We start from the raw sequence: 16,846 nt of genomic DNA on the forward strand, positions 1-16,846 counted from the left end.
AAAGGAAAACAAACACAGATGGCATCAGTTGCAATATTAAGACAGTGCTATTTATGGAACCAGCCTTAATCTGTTAAAAGAAAGCAACATATGAACAACTGAAGCAGATTTAGAAAGGCATTTCTCTTGTAAATAACAATAACTACATACAGATACATGCAAACACAAAAGCTTAGAGTATCTCAAGCACAACACACAATGACTAACTTTTGATTAAAATAAAGTACTCTTCATTTGAGTGACTGTAATGCATGTAATGTAAATATAATATACTACCAATAACAAAAGTGAATTGTAAAGAAGGAAAACAGAATCAGTATGTGTTCTGTTTCTAAATTCTATATACTAAGCCTATGACCAAAGAAGATGTTATTTTGGAATCTTCTCCTTCCCCACTTCTGTACTGAGTTTTCAGCCCTAAACTAATTATTTGCTTTCCTTTATTGGCTCTGTATCTCTTGAAAATCAGTGGCTGAGGAACACAAGTAGGAGGGGTGAGGATTTGCTAGTGGACTTATCCAAGGCACTTAGTTAACCACTGTGGATAGTACTTTGTATAAAGATTTTTAACTGAATAAACATCACTCTTTTTATGTTCTTACTTATACTAAGGACAACTGTAATAACAAATCAGAGAGAGATCAAGTGGAGTAGGCTAATAATTGAATAGAAACATTATAATAAGATACAAATCATGTAGTTATCCTTGTGTAAAGGCTAAAAGACATTCTTTTGTGTTTCCAATTAGAAGTCTAGCCTCATATGAATTGCATTGCCAACAAATGTTTAATTTGTAGTCCTGGAACATCATTTTTTTCCAACAGTGACCAAAAGAACAAACGTATGCGTATCCAAGATATAATATTTAGAGGCAGACTTCACCTGACTAGGAGAGTCTGTTTGAAAGTACACTTCAACAGTATTCTGGGAGAATGTAATGTAAGAGGAACCATTATGTGTAGTCTTCATATTTAGGAAAGCAATAAAGGAAAATGTTTAAGGCAAACCATCAATTGAACAATTGTTCTGTGTTAAACATCAGATTATTTAATTAAAATATCTTTATTAACAAGAGATTTTCACTCTAATTACATTTATATAATAAATTTCCTGGCAGTTGTAATATATTCTTTGAATATCATTTTTCCTTTATTGCCTTTTGTGCAACCACATATAAACGAGTGTGAAAATATCCAAAAATGGGCATCAAAATAGAAAAGTTCCTGTTTTAATTCAATCACCCATAGATGATTAGTGAAAGCAAAGCCATCCACCTGGTATAGATTATTTACTATAATCTATCATCAATATTTTTTCATTAATAAACCTTATTTATTATTCATATACAAGAAATCAGAGAGGTTAAAAGTACACATTTTAGCATTGCCAGTTAAATAAGAGGGGGGAAAAGATATGGGGGAACTAGAATATTTCATAGTGTTCATAATTCAATGTAAGGGAGCTTAGTATATTAATGATTCTTTGAATGTATTTTCTTGTCAATATAGATATCTTTATTTTACCAGATAATACCACTAGCAATTGCAGGTGATCTCAAAATAGCTAATAATATTGAAGATATTACCTAGTTGGGGAATGAAATATCTGCAAGAAAACAACCAAACTCAATCAGCACTACGAAAGATCAGCCCTTTATAAAATAAATACTATAAGTGTTCAATAACAAGCATAAGAAAATTTCACGGGGGGGGGGAATAAAAGTTTTGAATAGTTATGAAAGATAATCTATAACAAAATTACATCAAGATTTATGAGTGCTAAGTAGAACCATAATAACTGTAAGAGAATATTCATAAAGTTGTATAAAACAAAGGATCCAGAGCAAGGTGAAATTCATGTTAATAAATTACTGAACCTCCATTGTTAAAGATGCCTAGAGTAAGCTTTCGAATAAATTTGAGTCAATAAAACAATAACTTTGTATTTATATTTTTATTGTATAATAGTCTGCTATTATAAAGCAAGTGCTATAAATACAACCAAGGAAGAAATTATTATTTTTATTTAAAATAGATCTTTGAAAGATTACACATGAATAAACAATTGGGTTCCCACTTGTCCTAAAAAAAAAGATAATACTAACTCAGTAAAAGTTGTTAAACTTCCTGGTCCAGATGTGTGGTATAAGACAGAAGTCAGTATGTGAGGTTTTGCCCCAGTATTATTGGAGATCTTTTATGGTGCCCTTTAATGGTGCTCTTTCCATGAGACTTATACAGTCTAACTGTTGTTTGCCACCCAGAGTTGTTTTTAATGAGATGGCAGCTATATAAATGTGCTAAATAAATAAATAACTGTGAGTTGGAAGACTGGTAACAGTACTACTGATATTTTTCTTTGTTTTATCTCAAAACTTTCACAGGCCCATGCGGCTCATATTTAGCCATCTCCCCGATTGGATTATTGCAAGGCACTCTACAAGGAACTGCTCTTGAAAACCTTTTGTCATCCCAAACTTGTTCATGCACATAATTCTGGGTAGCTCACCATTTCTCTGAATTATAGTACTGTTATGTGACCTGCAACATACTGTCAAGGATATCTGCCTGTCTCACTTGCATAGACAAGAGCTATATTCCAAATCCATTTTCTTCAATTCTATCATCTGATAGGACCTTGGAGGCATGCCTTCTCTCTAGTTGCACCAAACTTTTATAAAACCTTCCACTTGAGAGTCAAATTATAGTGATGAGGATCTGATTCTTACTTCAAGCATTGGGCTAGGATAGGAGTTGAATCAGAAGGTTAAGAGGTTGATTGGTCTGGCACCTTGTGGGATAGGTTATATTATTATTATTATTATTATTATTATTATTATTATTATTATTATTATTATTATTATTATTATTATTATTATTATTATTGTTGTTGTTGTTGTTGTTGTTATTGTTATTATTATTATTATTATTATTATTATTATTATTATTATTATTATTATTATTATTATTATTATTATTATTATTATTATTATTATTATTATTATGTTAATCTTTGGTGAGATTCACAGCCTTTGGGGCTGGTTGGTAGCCTAACAAGCTCGAGTCCTAACCAAGGACCTAGGAACTGTTAAGGTAACATCGGAGAATGTAAGTTGTTCCAAGTAGGGTGGTTTTTTGTAGACTGTTCAAGTCAGGTAAATTTAGAATTTTCAAATAGTGAAGTAGCCCTTTAGGTATTGGTCCAAGGACTCCAATTACAATTGGGACCACACATTATTTCTTTTCCACTGTCGCTCAACCTCAATTTGCAAGTCCCGGTATTTTGTGATTTTTTCTTGCTGTTTATCTTTAATTCTTGCATCACCAGGTATTGCAATGTCAATGAACCATACTTTTTTTCTTTTCAATTATTGTTATGTCAGGTGTGTTGTAGGCCAAGTGCCTGTCAATCTGGATTCTGAAGTCCCACAAGATTTTGCCTTTCTCATTCTCTAAAACCTTCTCAACATGATGGTCCCAGTGGTTTTTGCTGTACTCAAATTCAAAATTTTGGCACAATTTCCAGTGAATAATCTTAGCAACATGGTCATGGCATTGTAGGTAGGCAGTTTGTGAAATTTTGCTGCACCCGCTGATCAAGTGGTTGACTGTCTCATCTTTCTCATTACAGAGGCGACATTTGCTGTTGGTGGTAACATGTTGAATTTTTGCCTTCATGCAGTTTGTGGCTAAGGCTTGTTCTTGAGCTGCCAAAATAAAGCCTCCTGTTTCTTTTTTCAGTACTCCTGATCTCAACCAGTTCCAAGTTAGTTTTTGGTCAGCTTTGCCTTCAATACTTTTCAAGTATTGGCCATGCATAGCTTTGCTTTTCCAATTTTCAGCTCACTTCTCAACTACCTCTTTCTTATATTCAGCTTTTAACTTAGTTGTCTTCAAAAGGCCTCCTTTATTTACTTCCTTAATCATTGGTTCTTCACTTTTCTGGATGTAATCATTCAAGCTGTGTCTTTCTTCTTCCACAGTCTGCTTTACTTGTAGGAGTCCTCGACTACCCTCTGCTCTTCGTAAATACAATTGGTCAACATCACTTTTAGGGTGAAAAACATGATTCATTGTCATAAGCTTCCTTCTTTTTCTGTCCAAATTGTCCAACTCCATCTGGGTCAGTCAATTATTCCTGCAGAGTACCGAATTGCAGGTATAGCCCAGGTATTTATGGCTTTTATGATGTTTCCTCCACTCAGTTTGTACTTTAATATCTTGTGAATTCGTCGAATGTACTTGACTGACGTTAATTCCTTGACTCTATTATGCATTAGGTCAGAGGCGTCTAAAATCCCCAAGTACTTGTACCCTTCTTCTGGTTTTACTGCCTTTATCATTTCTTCATTCTCAAGTTGTATTCCATCATCTTCTAGACCTTGCCTGCCTTGGTTGACATTGTTGCACATTTGTCAATTCCAAACTGCATACTAAGGTCTTGGCTAAATTCTTTTGTGCTTTCAATTAATAAATTCAGTTCAGCTTTTGTTTTACCAAACAGCTTCAAATCATCCATGTACACCAAGTGTGAAATTTTCAGTCTTTTCTTTGCAAGTTCATATCCACAGTTCACCTTCAAAATGATTGACAGTGGTAGCATTGAGTGTATAAAAAGTAGGGATGAAAGGGAATCACCCTGAAAAATGCCTTGTTTAATTTCTATTATTATTATTATTATTATTATTATTATTATTATTATTATTATTATTATTATTATTATTATTATTATTATTATTATTGTTATTGTTGTTGTTGTTGTTGTTGTTGTCTTTGAGTTTTCTGAGCCACCCGGGATTGCAATGTGAAAGCTATATTTTTTTTTCAAATATTATTTTTTTAGAAAGCTATCCTTGGTCATCAACCCATAATTCTTCTAAGGCCATTTCAGTTATCTTCATAATCACTCCCATTTCCCTTATCTATTGTCATTCCATTCTTCTACATCTTCCTAGTCATGCCAAGCATGATTTCCTCTGCTTCCCTCAACTTTGCCAAAACTAATAAAAATATTACATCTTGGTGAGCAAATGACTAATAGTGAAAGATTGAAAGACAAGTATATTTACATAAAGTTGCCAGTGAAAACATCAGGACTGATTCCCAGGGAGTGAATAAACTGTCAAAATTGTTCCACTAAATATAATTAAAAAGAATATGACAATTCCATTTCTCTTAGATGGATAAAGCAACACAAACAAGTCTAAGCCATCCAGGAGTTAATATAGTTGAGTGTTACAGCTTTTCTACCGTAATTATAAACATGTTATGATATGTCTTTGAGAATTATCCCATGTCATGGTCAAAAATTAAATTTTTCAGCAGCGATATCAAGGAATCAAGATAAGATTATTTTCTTTGCCTCTACTAAACTATGTGAGAATTGACAATAATAATACAAGATTGATATTGTGTTGAAAGAAGTTTACAATGACTTTGTGGTATCATACAAAGGTCTGTTAATAATCATTTCACATGCTTCCCAAGCCATAACTTATGATGCAAATAGGTCTATTTCCTCTTGAAGGAATGATACGTTCAAAGCTTTTACTCAAAAGGAAATGTCTCTGAATCAATAAAATATGTACAATTCACTTTTCATACACAAGTTTTGAACAGAAAGATATTTTATAACTCCTTCCTCTCCAAGGAGTTGGGTAAGAGTTAAATAAAGACTTGTTTCATGAATATAACAGAATCGAATTTTCTGTTGCATTTTATTTCTGAAGCCGATTACCCCAAACAACTAATCAAATTGACAAATGATATGGTAGATTAAATTTTTGATTAGTGCTTGTTCAGCACTAATGAGCATCTAGCATAATTACCAAAAAGCTGTTATCCATTCAAGCCCCTGGATAATAAGCACCACCACTGTATATGGCATTTGGCTCTATTACAACCATCAGCAACATTTTAATCTGTAAAGGAATACAAGCGCAGGCAGAACAGAAATAATACACAGCCTATGCATCTTTATTTATGTTCGAATAAGTCATTTGTAAATGTGAGAGGGTGTGTGCACTCACTTATTACCTGTCATATTTAGAAATAAGTAATGCAAGCTCTTTGAGAAAAAAGAAGTGATAGATTGTATTTGTTTCAGTTAGGTGAAAGGGAACATTTCTGTACCATTTGTTAAAAGCTAAATAATTGGTTCAACTATGCTTGTGTTAATACAAGCTGTGTGTTTTGCTTAGAACAACAAAATACCAGATTTATCATATATTCAAGCTTAAGCAGTTTAAGATAATTTACTTTAATACAACCATATTATTTGTGTGTCCACAGATTTGACATTTTTTAAGTTTCTCTGCAGGTCTCTTACCACTGACTGTGGCCAAAGAAGGAACCAAATTTTTCTTTCCTCTATATATTAAAGATAACTGAACACTTTTATTTGACAATTCACCCAACTTTTATAATATAAAAGAGTGAATGATTTAAAACCAGTTCCACTACCTATCAATCATCTTATAAGATAAATAAATCCACAATCAATATAACTTGATTATATTATAATTTAATTCCTTAATATGATAGGAAACTGATGATTTCACTGCTTTATCTAGTTGTAAGACTTTATTTCTTAATTATATCACACACAGAATTTGGAGTCACAAATGTGTATCTATACATAATTCTTTGAGATTTTGAAAATATCCTTGCTAAATTATTTCAAAGTTGTAAAATATATTATTTTATCATTTATTCCTATTAATGATGAATTTTTAAAACAAATTGCCCTCAGTGCAATGAAACAGACCTGGTTTGATAACTATAAAATATTGGATTAAAACTGCCTTTCTAAATACATTTGGAATATAGACTGCTTCTGTATAGTTATTATCAAAACTTCAAAGCCATGCTTGTGAAATCACAACAAACTCATTTACTACTTTTATCTCAATATTGTCATATTTCCTGAAAACTTGAACCTGAATTTAGCTCCCACCCAAAAAAGTAAATAACAGTTATAAACAATGATATCCACTGTAATGTCCAGCTTTTATGTCAACCTGTGCTGAAAACAATTCCAGCTTGATGTCCTTGCCCATCTATTAGATTTTATTTGTATGCATACATGTACATTTACATATATATACCTTCCAGAAATAGCCTATGGAGATTCTCAAACATCCAGATTATGATTGTCACAAAGGTGCTTTTTTTTTAAAAAAAAGGTAACTCGACTTTCTTCACTTGCCTCCAAAAGTTCTAAATGTTTCAACACTGGAAATGTTTAAGAAGAGCTTGGATAGCCATTTGTCTGAGATGGTACAGGATTTAAGGATTTAACCATCTAAGCAGGTGGTTGGACTAGAAGACCTCCAAGGTCCCTTCCAACTCTGTTATTCTATTCTTAGGTATTTTTTTTTCTTTGAAAATGTTTCACTTCTCATCCAAGAAGCTTCTTTGGGTCTTTTCAGAGGGAAAAAAAAAACCCAAGAAAGTCCAAATGCCTTTTGGAAAAAACACCTTTGGGAATTCCAGAAATACGCTCCAAGGACAAGATTGACAGAAAGATAAAAAGCACTATAGATTTATTATTAGGAGCCTGAATTAATGAACAAAGGACCCCTAGTTGAATGGTCATAATCTATCTTGTTGATCCAGCATGAGTTGGTGGATAGCTATTTTTCAATGCCCACTCTAGAGGTAAAAGAGAATAACCCCAGGTGGCTTCTGAATCTATGGGAGGTCTAGAACTAGGACATCATATAAATTTAATAAATAAAATGTATATTTCCCTCACTCCTATTTTAACTATTTGCAATACTGATTAACATTGCCTTTTTATCACACAAACAAAAAACCATGGAATACATGTTCTGATTCCCATCTCTCCTTCCAAGAAAAGAAGGAATAAAAAAAAAAGCTGAAGAAAAATATATGCTGGTGATTGGGATAACTAAAAGAGAAAGAGAAGGAAGGGAGGAAACAAAAAGGGAAAGAGAGTGAGCAAAAAAATAGATAAGGGCAAGGGGAGAGGAGCAGCAACAGATATGGAAGATAAGAAAAGAAGAGCAAAGTTCCCTTCAGAAGTTACAGAAACAGTGTATTTAACCAGGCTAATGTTCAAAGATATCCAGCAATATTGCAACACTGATGTCTGTAATTACACATATTTTTATTTTTTATTTTTTTCTTTGCAATATTTTCTTAAACTGTATCACTGAATAGAAAGTAACCTGTACCCACGATGATTCAGATAATTGTTTGGGGTGGGGGGAAATGTTTTACTCTCAGTTCAAATTGTGATTTTACAACTTTGTATTGATATTATTTTTGTCAGTTTATTTATTTATGTTATGCACACATAATGAACAAAACTATGTATAATCTTTTTCCAAAAACAAAAATGTTTTATTCCATGATTTCACCTATTAGCAAAACAAGGTTGTCATTTTAGTTAGTGGAATTTGATATTAGAAACAGCAGCAAATATTTGTATACTTCAACCAAGATAGTAATGTCGAAAAAAAACAAAAGAAGTCATGAGAGCAAAATGTAAGAAAAGACCTAAACATGAGCAAAGACAAAGCTGGGAATCTAAGATGGGAATATCCAAAATATGACATAAAATTTAGGAACTAACAGACTACAGAAACGGGAACAAAGTGGAAAAATGGAGTTATCTTATTTTTACTAGTTATTATTTCATAATTCCCAAAGGAACAGACACCAAATTATATCCCAAACTGCTTAGTTGATGACTTATAGCTGAATTTTAATTAATTTGACATTTTAATTTAATAGTAAAGTAGTAAATTTAATTTAGTAGTAAAGTAGCAATAGCAGGATTTTTAATCTCAACTTGTTATACCAAGTTGACAATTAGTGTTCGTCTTAAATGATATTAATATTAAAATAAATTTAAGTGTAACTTAAACCCAAAATAAAAACATTATCTTACTTTTGTTGCAGTTTAACAAAGTCTATCTTTCCCCAAGTTGCAACATTTTTGTTTGTAAAAATATTGCCATAATAATAATGATAAAAAAACTTATCACTCTTTTACAATTAGACAAGAAAGAGGAAAAAAAGGTTGTGAAAAAAAGATTTGTATAGTAAGCTTATTTTATAGAAAAAACAACAATTTCAATATTTTGATAGTTTTCATTAAGATCCAAATGACTAAATGATTTTCTATACCGAACTAGAACACATTACAACAATGAACTCCAAGTTTCTTCACTTGGGTCTTAAATTCATAGATTTAATGATACACATTCTTTTGAGATCATGGCACTTAATTTTTTTTTAATATATTGCATTCATATAATAGTCATGGTAATAAAACTTTGCTATTAGTTGCATCCTTACAAGCAACATGTATTTGTAACATATAATGTCTTCAATGAAAATGGTTCAAGTACAGCAATATTTTTCCCACAAATATTTCAGTATCAATATCTCACGTGTTTTCTTTTTATATATAACAGCATTTGTTACACTTCTTTATTGACATAGAGGCTTTTCTCTGATATATCTAATAACTTGGGTGAATTACAGTTTTATCATAAGCTTTGCATTGAAAGATAGACAACACAGTAGTTAAAGTGTTATTTCTTTTTTAAAGAATGCAAGTATAAACCTATATTTGATTGAGTACATGTTTTGGATCTCAATTTAATACCCTCATAACAAAATTGAACACATGATTTTCTTTCTGGTCAGATTTTTGAGAAAAGTACAAAAATACACAAAAGGTACCTGCTTCTTTTAGATGAAGATTTTCAAAGCTTCAACCAAAATAGCAATTGCTTGTTGATGATGTAAGTTCTTTGATCCTTTGAGTACAATGGAAATTCCATTAAGAACAAGCTAAGTTTCCTAGGCAATCTGAGTGTCTTAATTTTTGTGTGCGTAAAAATACAATAAAGGGTAGAGTGAGGCATGTAGACATTTTATTAACTTTTCTTTTAATAAATGAAAGTAGATTGAGAGTCATATAAGCATCTTGAAAATAGAGGTCTTCGAAGTTATAATCTTTTTAATCATAAAACTATGTGAAATTCTGTCTACCAATATTTAACAGCATCCCTTGAGAGGAACGATATGTACAATTTTACTAATTATGAAATCCTGTACAAATAAGGTTATAGTTCATCTTATGAATCCACCTAGGTAGCATAGACTTAAAACCTAGAATGTATCTATTATCATTACTTGAAGAACGTGCATTTATAGCCAATTAATTTTTAATGGAATCAAATTAATTGAAATTAAGAACATATTCTTTATTTCTTCAATGCAACTTTTTTACACCTAAAGACCAGTATAGGAAAAACAAACTTAGATCCACTAGATATTGTTTGAAATGCAATCTGACAGACAGGGATTGGAATTGAATATCAGGAAAGCCTAATGGAGACTACATAATTTAAATTGTTTTAAATTCAGAAAAAGTAATTTGTAGAAGAAGAAACAATCAATCTCCTGCTGTAGAAAGCTGTCAAAGTATACTTACCTTTGACTTTTCTTAAAGTAATGGGAATTGAGGGTAATGCACAGATATTACAGCCCAGAGTTGCTGCGATTCAGCAGGGTAAAAATTTAATAAAATAAAATAAAAAGTTATTGAATAAGAAATCAAATGGTTAAGCTATGCAAAACATATTAGTTTCTATGCAGGCTGTTAAAAGACACATTTTATATTTTTAGAAAGATCAAAACACTCATAAAATATATTTTAAGCATACCAGCTCTACCACATCCTAATTTTCTAACCCTACTGATAGGAAGTTGCGGAAACAAGTTGGTTAATTTTTGGCAAAAGAAAGCAAAAATGGTTTGAAGACCTATTCAGAGCTCTTCTGACCACGGCAGTGAAGATATTTTTCTTCTTCCAAAGATAGCATTGTTCTAGCTCTATCTTAATCAAGTGTCGCATTGCGGCATATAATATACTCCTAATGTTATCTTTATAATCTGAAAATGACCGCTAGGGGTCTTGAATGGCAGAGAATGAAGATCTAAAGCATATGTAGTAGCTATCTAATTTAATGTGAAGTCAGGGAAATTACTTTTCAATCCTGTTTTTTGCTTATTACAATTATGAGAAGAAGTCTACTCCAGAGAAGTGCTGCAAGGTGCCAGGAAACATCTAGTTCTCATTTACTTTTGCAAAGGAAGAAAGGAAATGATCTTGTTGCCCCCATAACCAAATATTTTAGAAATGACGTTTACTTCTCCACACCCTTGCCATTTGTTAACATGGAAGGAAGAGTGAATATAACTCACACACCAGCATTTGATGCTTTTAGATTCACAGGAGATAAACATGTAGATGTAGCTAGTGAGTCTCTATTAAAAAGCCAATGATTTTAAGATAACATTTGCATTAAAAATATTTTTAGAAATCAAATTGACATGTGTCTGGAATGCATGCAAACTTCACAAATTGCTAACTAATGGTGAGTAAAACATTCCAAATATTAAAGTAGTTAACTCAAACCTATCTATATTCTCAACATTTGAGATCATTCTGCAGATTACTGCTATTTGTATAGTCTCAAAAAAGTGATTCATTTAAGAAGGAAAATTATTTTCATCCCCATCACCATATATGAAGTATATCTAAAAGATAGTTCTATACCTCCAGAAGAAAACATCATAAAGCTTCTTGCAAAAACTGAACCAATCAAATTACTTGAACTCAACATGGCATCTGAACATGGATTCCACATAGTCAACCTTACTCAAAGTAGGTTACTTTGGCTTTGACCCTCTAAAGAACAATAGTTTCATAATAGATTATCAAATCTACTAATATATTAAAAAAAATGTTAAAGTCAAAATGTAGTTCAGTTCTTTTCCAAAAAATATAGTTGTTGAATTAACTTTGCCTTAAGTTTTCAACCCTGGTAGAAGAAAGACTTTTCCAGATCTTTATTTGGCAATAGTTAGTCTATATTCTTAACCACTGAACAATATATTACAAAACTAAAAAAATGGAAATATAAATGTTGAATACTTACTGTGTTCCATTTGTGTTACGTTCCCCAAAAAAGATTTAGAGAAAAGCATAAATAAATTAGAGTTAATCTAACAATACTGCTCCCTCTCTAGTAATACTCCAAAAACATGAAAATAAGCTAAATATGATTTATCATGGATTTGATAAACATAGCTGGTTTGGCTTTAGAATACACTTTTTAATGGATATAACATCACTAAAGGAAGTCTGTCCCATAAACTCAAATCAAAATAAGTGCCTCACCTGAGAGCTAGCTATGCGAATGCAGGAAGAGGTGGCAAGAGATGGATCTTAAGATAACACAAACCCACCTGAATTACACCAAGACGCAAATAGGCAGCTTCCGCAGTTGGTGAAGAGATAAAATAAGCTCCCCTCCTCTAACCCCGCCCAGCAGGCTGGCAAACTCATTTTGGTTTGGCAGAAGCTGAGTGGTCTTCAAAGATGGTGTCATAGGGACCGCATTGCGGCAGTTCATGCACTACCGCATGGCCAAATGCAAATATGAAACTGATTAATGCAAGTACTTTACCAAAAATGATGAAAAGCGGACCTGGTGAATAATGCCATTCACATCCTAAGAGACTAGAGGGCAGGAATACCTCCAGTTGAAAACTCTAAAACATGGCGGGATAATCTTCTCTATGAAAGGTCTTTCACTGTAGTCTTGTTTCTATTTGCTTAAACACTGAAGCTATATATTTTATTTATTTATTAATATCCCAATTAGTTTTTGAAGACAAACAAATGATCTAGATTTTTAACTTGATTAAAGTCATAGTGTTAAATTCTTATTATAAGTAAAACTGCAGGACAAAATCTGAAATATGCAATAGGCAACCTACAGAAGATAGAATTCTATGATATAAATTAATGAATGAATATGAATATGATCAGAGAAATCAGTGTCCATTTTTTGAAACATGCCCACACTCTCTAGATATTTTATTAGTATCATTATTAATAATGGTGGCCTTTCCCATTTTCATTGAAATTTGGGTCATTTCCTTATTAATAAAGAAAGAAAACTTCATGGGTAAGGCCTGGATTTTTGATGGAATAAGAAAAGAAGATTTTCATAAAAGAATTTGGACACCCCAACATAGATGGCTGGTAACTGCAGTGTACTTTTCCCTAGACACATAAGTTCATCCCATAATATTTCATGCAAACTACACTGTACTGCAAATTTTACAAAATATAAGAATAAAAATAATTGCCATTGTACTGAGGGCATTTTACCTGACAATGTTTTTAGTTCCCAGTAGCTAAAAATTTCACTATATCCACTATATTTCTTTGAAAACATTGAAAAATGAATTTTTAAAAGCTTCATGGCATTTTGAAAATAGCAGAACATGTAGTTGCTGATTGAGGATCCAACCATTAGCTCAGGAAAGCAGACTGCCTCACTAAGGGTCAATAAATTCAATTACTTACTGTACTATTGTAGTTTAACACTTCAAATATTTAGATTTTATTGATGCATCAAAATGCATCATAAATGCTTAAATGTAATCTATATTTATTTTTTAAAGTGAATGATTAATGTTTATTGGAATGGTCAAATCTCAAATCACTATACACTGACATTGTGCTCACCATCAATAAAAGTGTTGTATTTTGCATTGAGGGTATCTGTTTGCCACAATTTACAATTTTACAATGACAATTTAAGGAAGTAGAGGAAAACATTCTATGGATAGAAACTGTAAAAACTAGAAATAATTCCTAACAATTTGAGGCACTTTAAAGTACATCCATACTATTAATTTGTTCCATGAAAAACAGAATTTGACATATTTACCCAACTTTTTCAATTTCTTTTTAAAATCTTAGAATATATCTTTTTTAAAATAATTCTACCTGATCTTTAGATGAGATGCTTTGGTAAAATATGACAAAGTTTTATTAGTTTAGTTTAGTTTTATTAAATTTATATACCGCCCCCCTCTCCCCGCAGGGACTCGGGGCGGTGTAAATATTTCAGATACCTGAAACAATGCTATATAAAAGGAATAAAGACCTTGTCTCTGTCTTTCTACAATATGGGATATTGAATAATACATAAGAATTACAGGAATACTGTTTCCAATTAAATGCTAGAGAAAATATCTTAACATAAAAGGTGGAATGGGTTATTTAGGCATTGCAATCCAACCCTTGCCTAAATAACCCATTCCACTTTTATGGTTCTATAAATGGTGTATTTTGTCTCATTGTTTGCTGAACATACACATGGGTCACATGTACATTGGTACCAGAATTCTATCAAAAGGCTCATCAGTATAATTTTGAAATGATAATAAAATTTTTTGAATGACAGTGCATACTAAATCATTCATAACATCCACTAATCAAGAAAGTCAGGGATGCTTTTTTGTTGGGAGGGGTGAAGAGCAACTACCATTAGGGCCTTTGGGGATTTTTCAGATACATTAATTAAGTCTAAATTAAGCCAGTCCATCATATCTTTTTCACTGCTGGTAGACAATATAAAATCTATCACCTTGATAGTATCTTGCAGCTGGTTTTTTTTTTTTTTTTTGCTGCTATATTTACAGCATGTGTAATAGTCAGGAAATAATTTCTTTAAGGAAATTCTGGTAGACAAAATAGGATCTTATTAAATAAAACATAATTCTTAAATATTTAAAAGTTTATGGGGCCTTTTACATCAGATTTCTATGTATATTTAGAGAAGCTCTTTCTTCTAAACTGATCTTCCGACATTATTGTGGTAATATGTCTAATCTGATTCCAAAAAAAGGAAATTGAAGCTGCTAGCTGGATGTTTTTTCCAGCACATTGCTCCTTTACTACAATGATCTACAATAGGACAGGGACTGATAAGGAAAATTAGTGGATGTGTTGATGCTGCTTTCTCCTGGAACATCTCCAGATAGTTAGTGAAGTGGTTTTTTTTTATAAAAGAACTATCCATCTTTATACAAATCTCTTGGAACATGTCTTCAAAACAATCTGCAAAAGCAGGTGTGACTTCTGATCTGCTTCCAAGTGAAAAAAAAAATAGACTGGGAATTAGGAAAACTGATTTTTCTTCATGTGTCCTGATTTTAAATGAAACAAATCACTACTGCCACTGTAATTTATTTACACTTCAACCATGTAAAAATTCAATGTACCAAACTTAATAAAATGAATTAATTCTACATAAAATAATGCCAATTATGCATTCGTGTTTCAAACATATTCCTTATTATATATGTGCTAAATATGAATTATAGCTAAACAAAGAATTTTTAAAAACAACCCCTGCATCCCATATCAATTCAAGGCAGGCTCTAAAGCCTTATATAAACAGAGAATAAGTTCTTCATTAAATATTCTGCTTTCATAGTGACAGTTATGAATGCAACTCACACAATCCACATTTAATTCTAATTGCCTAAACTGATGATACTTGTTGGCAAAATAGAATAACAAATCACATCCTTTTGCCATTCACTGATATTCATTAAGCAATGACACTTCATTTATTTAGAATTATGTCATGATTTGAAACGCCACATCTAATTAGATACAAATAAATACATAACTCACAAAACAACAGGTTGTTAAGTAAAATAATTTAAAGTCCTATTCTTGGTAATGAAGAATACAATTTTAATTAACAAATAGAAGTAACGTATATTATGCCTTACAATTCAACTTACAGGTGTAAAAGTAATCTAAAAGATTGCTGTGCCAGTACTATTTCTACAAAGGAATGTCAAAGGTCACAAAATGAGAAGTGGTACTTCTTAAAGAGGAACAAGCGGAGGAAATATATTACCACCTGTAACGCCAAGTCATTTCCCCTTTCTTAATTTTAATTTTAGAGTAGGGGATACTTCATGACTATCAACTAAATTTCATGTACAGGATCTAATGTATAAAATAAGCTATTCATGGGAACAGAACAATGCACACGTCCCTATGGATTTTCATATTGGTAACAAAATGTACAAAATATGACGCTTTTATAAGCTGCTAGTCAAAGTACAGCCCAATTCAAAGAAAGGGTGTAATCACATTTTCCCCTAAATATGGCTTTTAACATATGATAATCATCCTCATTTAAATTTAATTTCGTAGGAAAGGATCAAGGGAAATCTTATTAAGGCATTATCTGGAACTGCCATAAACATGCCAATTCTCCATATTTATTTCAAATGTATTTTTTTCAATGAAGACAGTCCACGGAATTCCACCCATTAGGTAAGTATCCATAACTGATAAATGCTGAACTAATTGTATATGTATTCCAGATTCCAACTGGACTCCCAACAGTGAGAATTCAAAGCGATTTAATAATTAAAAGGAATAATTTGAGATGTGTGCGCTTTAGTGTACAAAGACGTCCACAAACACAAATAGCAAGATTCTGACTTTATTACAGGAGAAATTCCTCCACCCATGACCTCTTTCTTGCCTTACATATTCTGTATAAAGCACTATGTTCTAGACAGTGTCAGAATCTCACCATAGCAGTATAATAAAGCAGAAGGGGCTGCTACTGAAAAGAATAGTATCCTTGTATACACGCACTGGTGCGTTGAATAAATCAAAATTATTTTGTTTAACTTCATGTTTTTAAATTAAAATATTAAATTAAAATATGCAAGATTTGAATCTCTTTCCCTACTTTGGGAAAATGTCAGTACTGATTACTGACGTCTCTATGTTCTACTTCTTCACCTGCCCCCCAAAATAGTTTGCATAAAATAATCCTAATAAAATTGGTTACAGCTTGATTTTAGTTCAGTTCCAGTCCTTGGAATGTTATTAAGCTTTATTTCTTATATACTTTCTGCTTCACGAAGGAAGACACAACAGTAACAATATAAACCAGAATTATATA

At 31.8% G+C, this 16,846-nt stretch overlaps 1 protein-coding gene across 1 annotated transcript in view; it reads right to left on the minus strand.

The window, feature by feature from the left end:
• The window catches only part of SLIT3 (slit guidance ligand 3), a 524,002-nt gene that overhangs the window by 190,638 nt on the left and 316,518 nt on the right, over positions 1-16,846 (minus strand). The gene's annotated exons all lie outside the window — the stretch shown is intronic.

Source organism: Natrix helvetica, assembly GCF_964273705.1.
Source record: "Natrix helvetica genome assembly, chromosome: 1".
NCBI lineage: Eukaryota > Metazoa > Chordata > Lepidosauria > Squamata > Natricidae > Natrix > Natrix helvetica.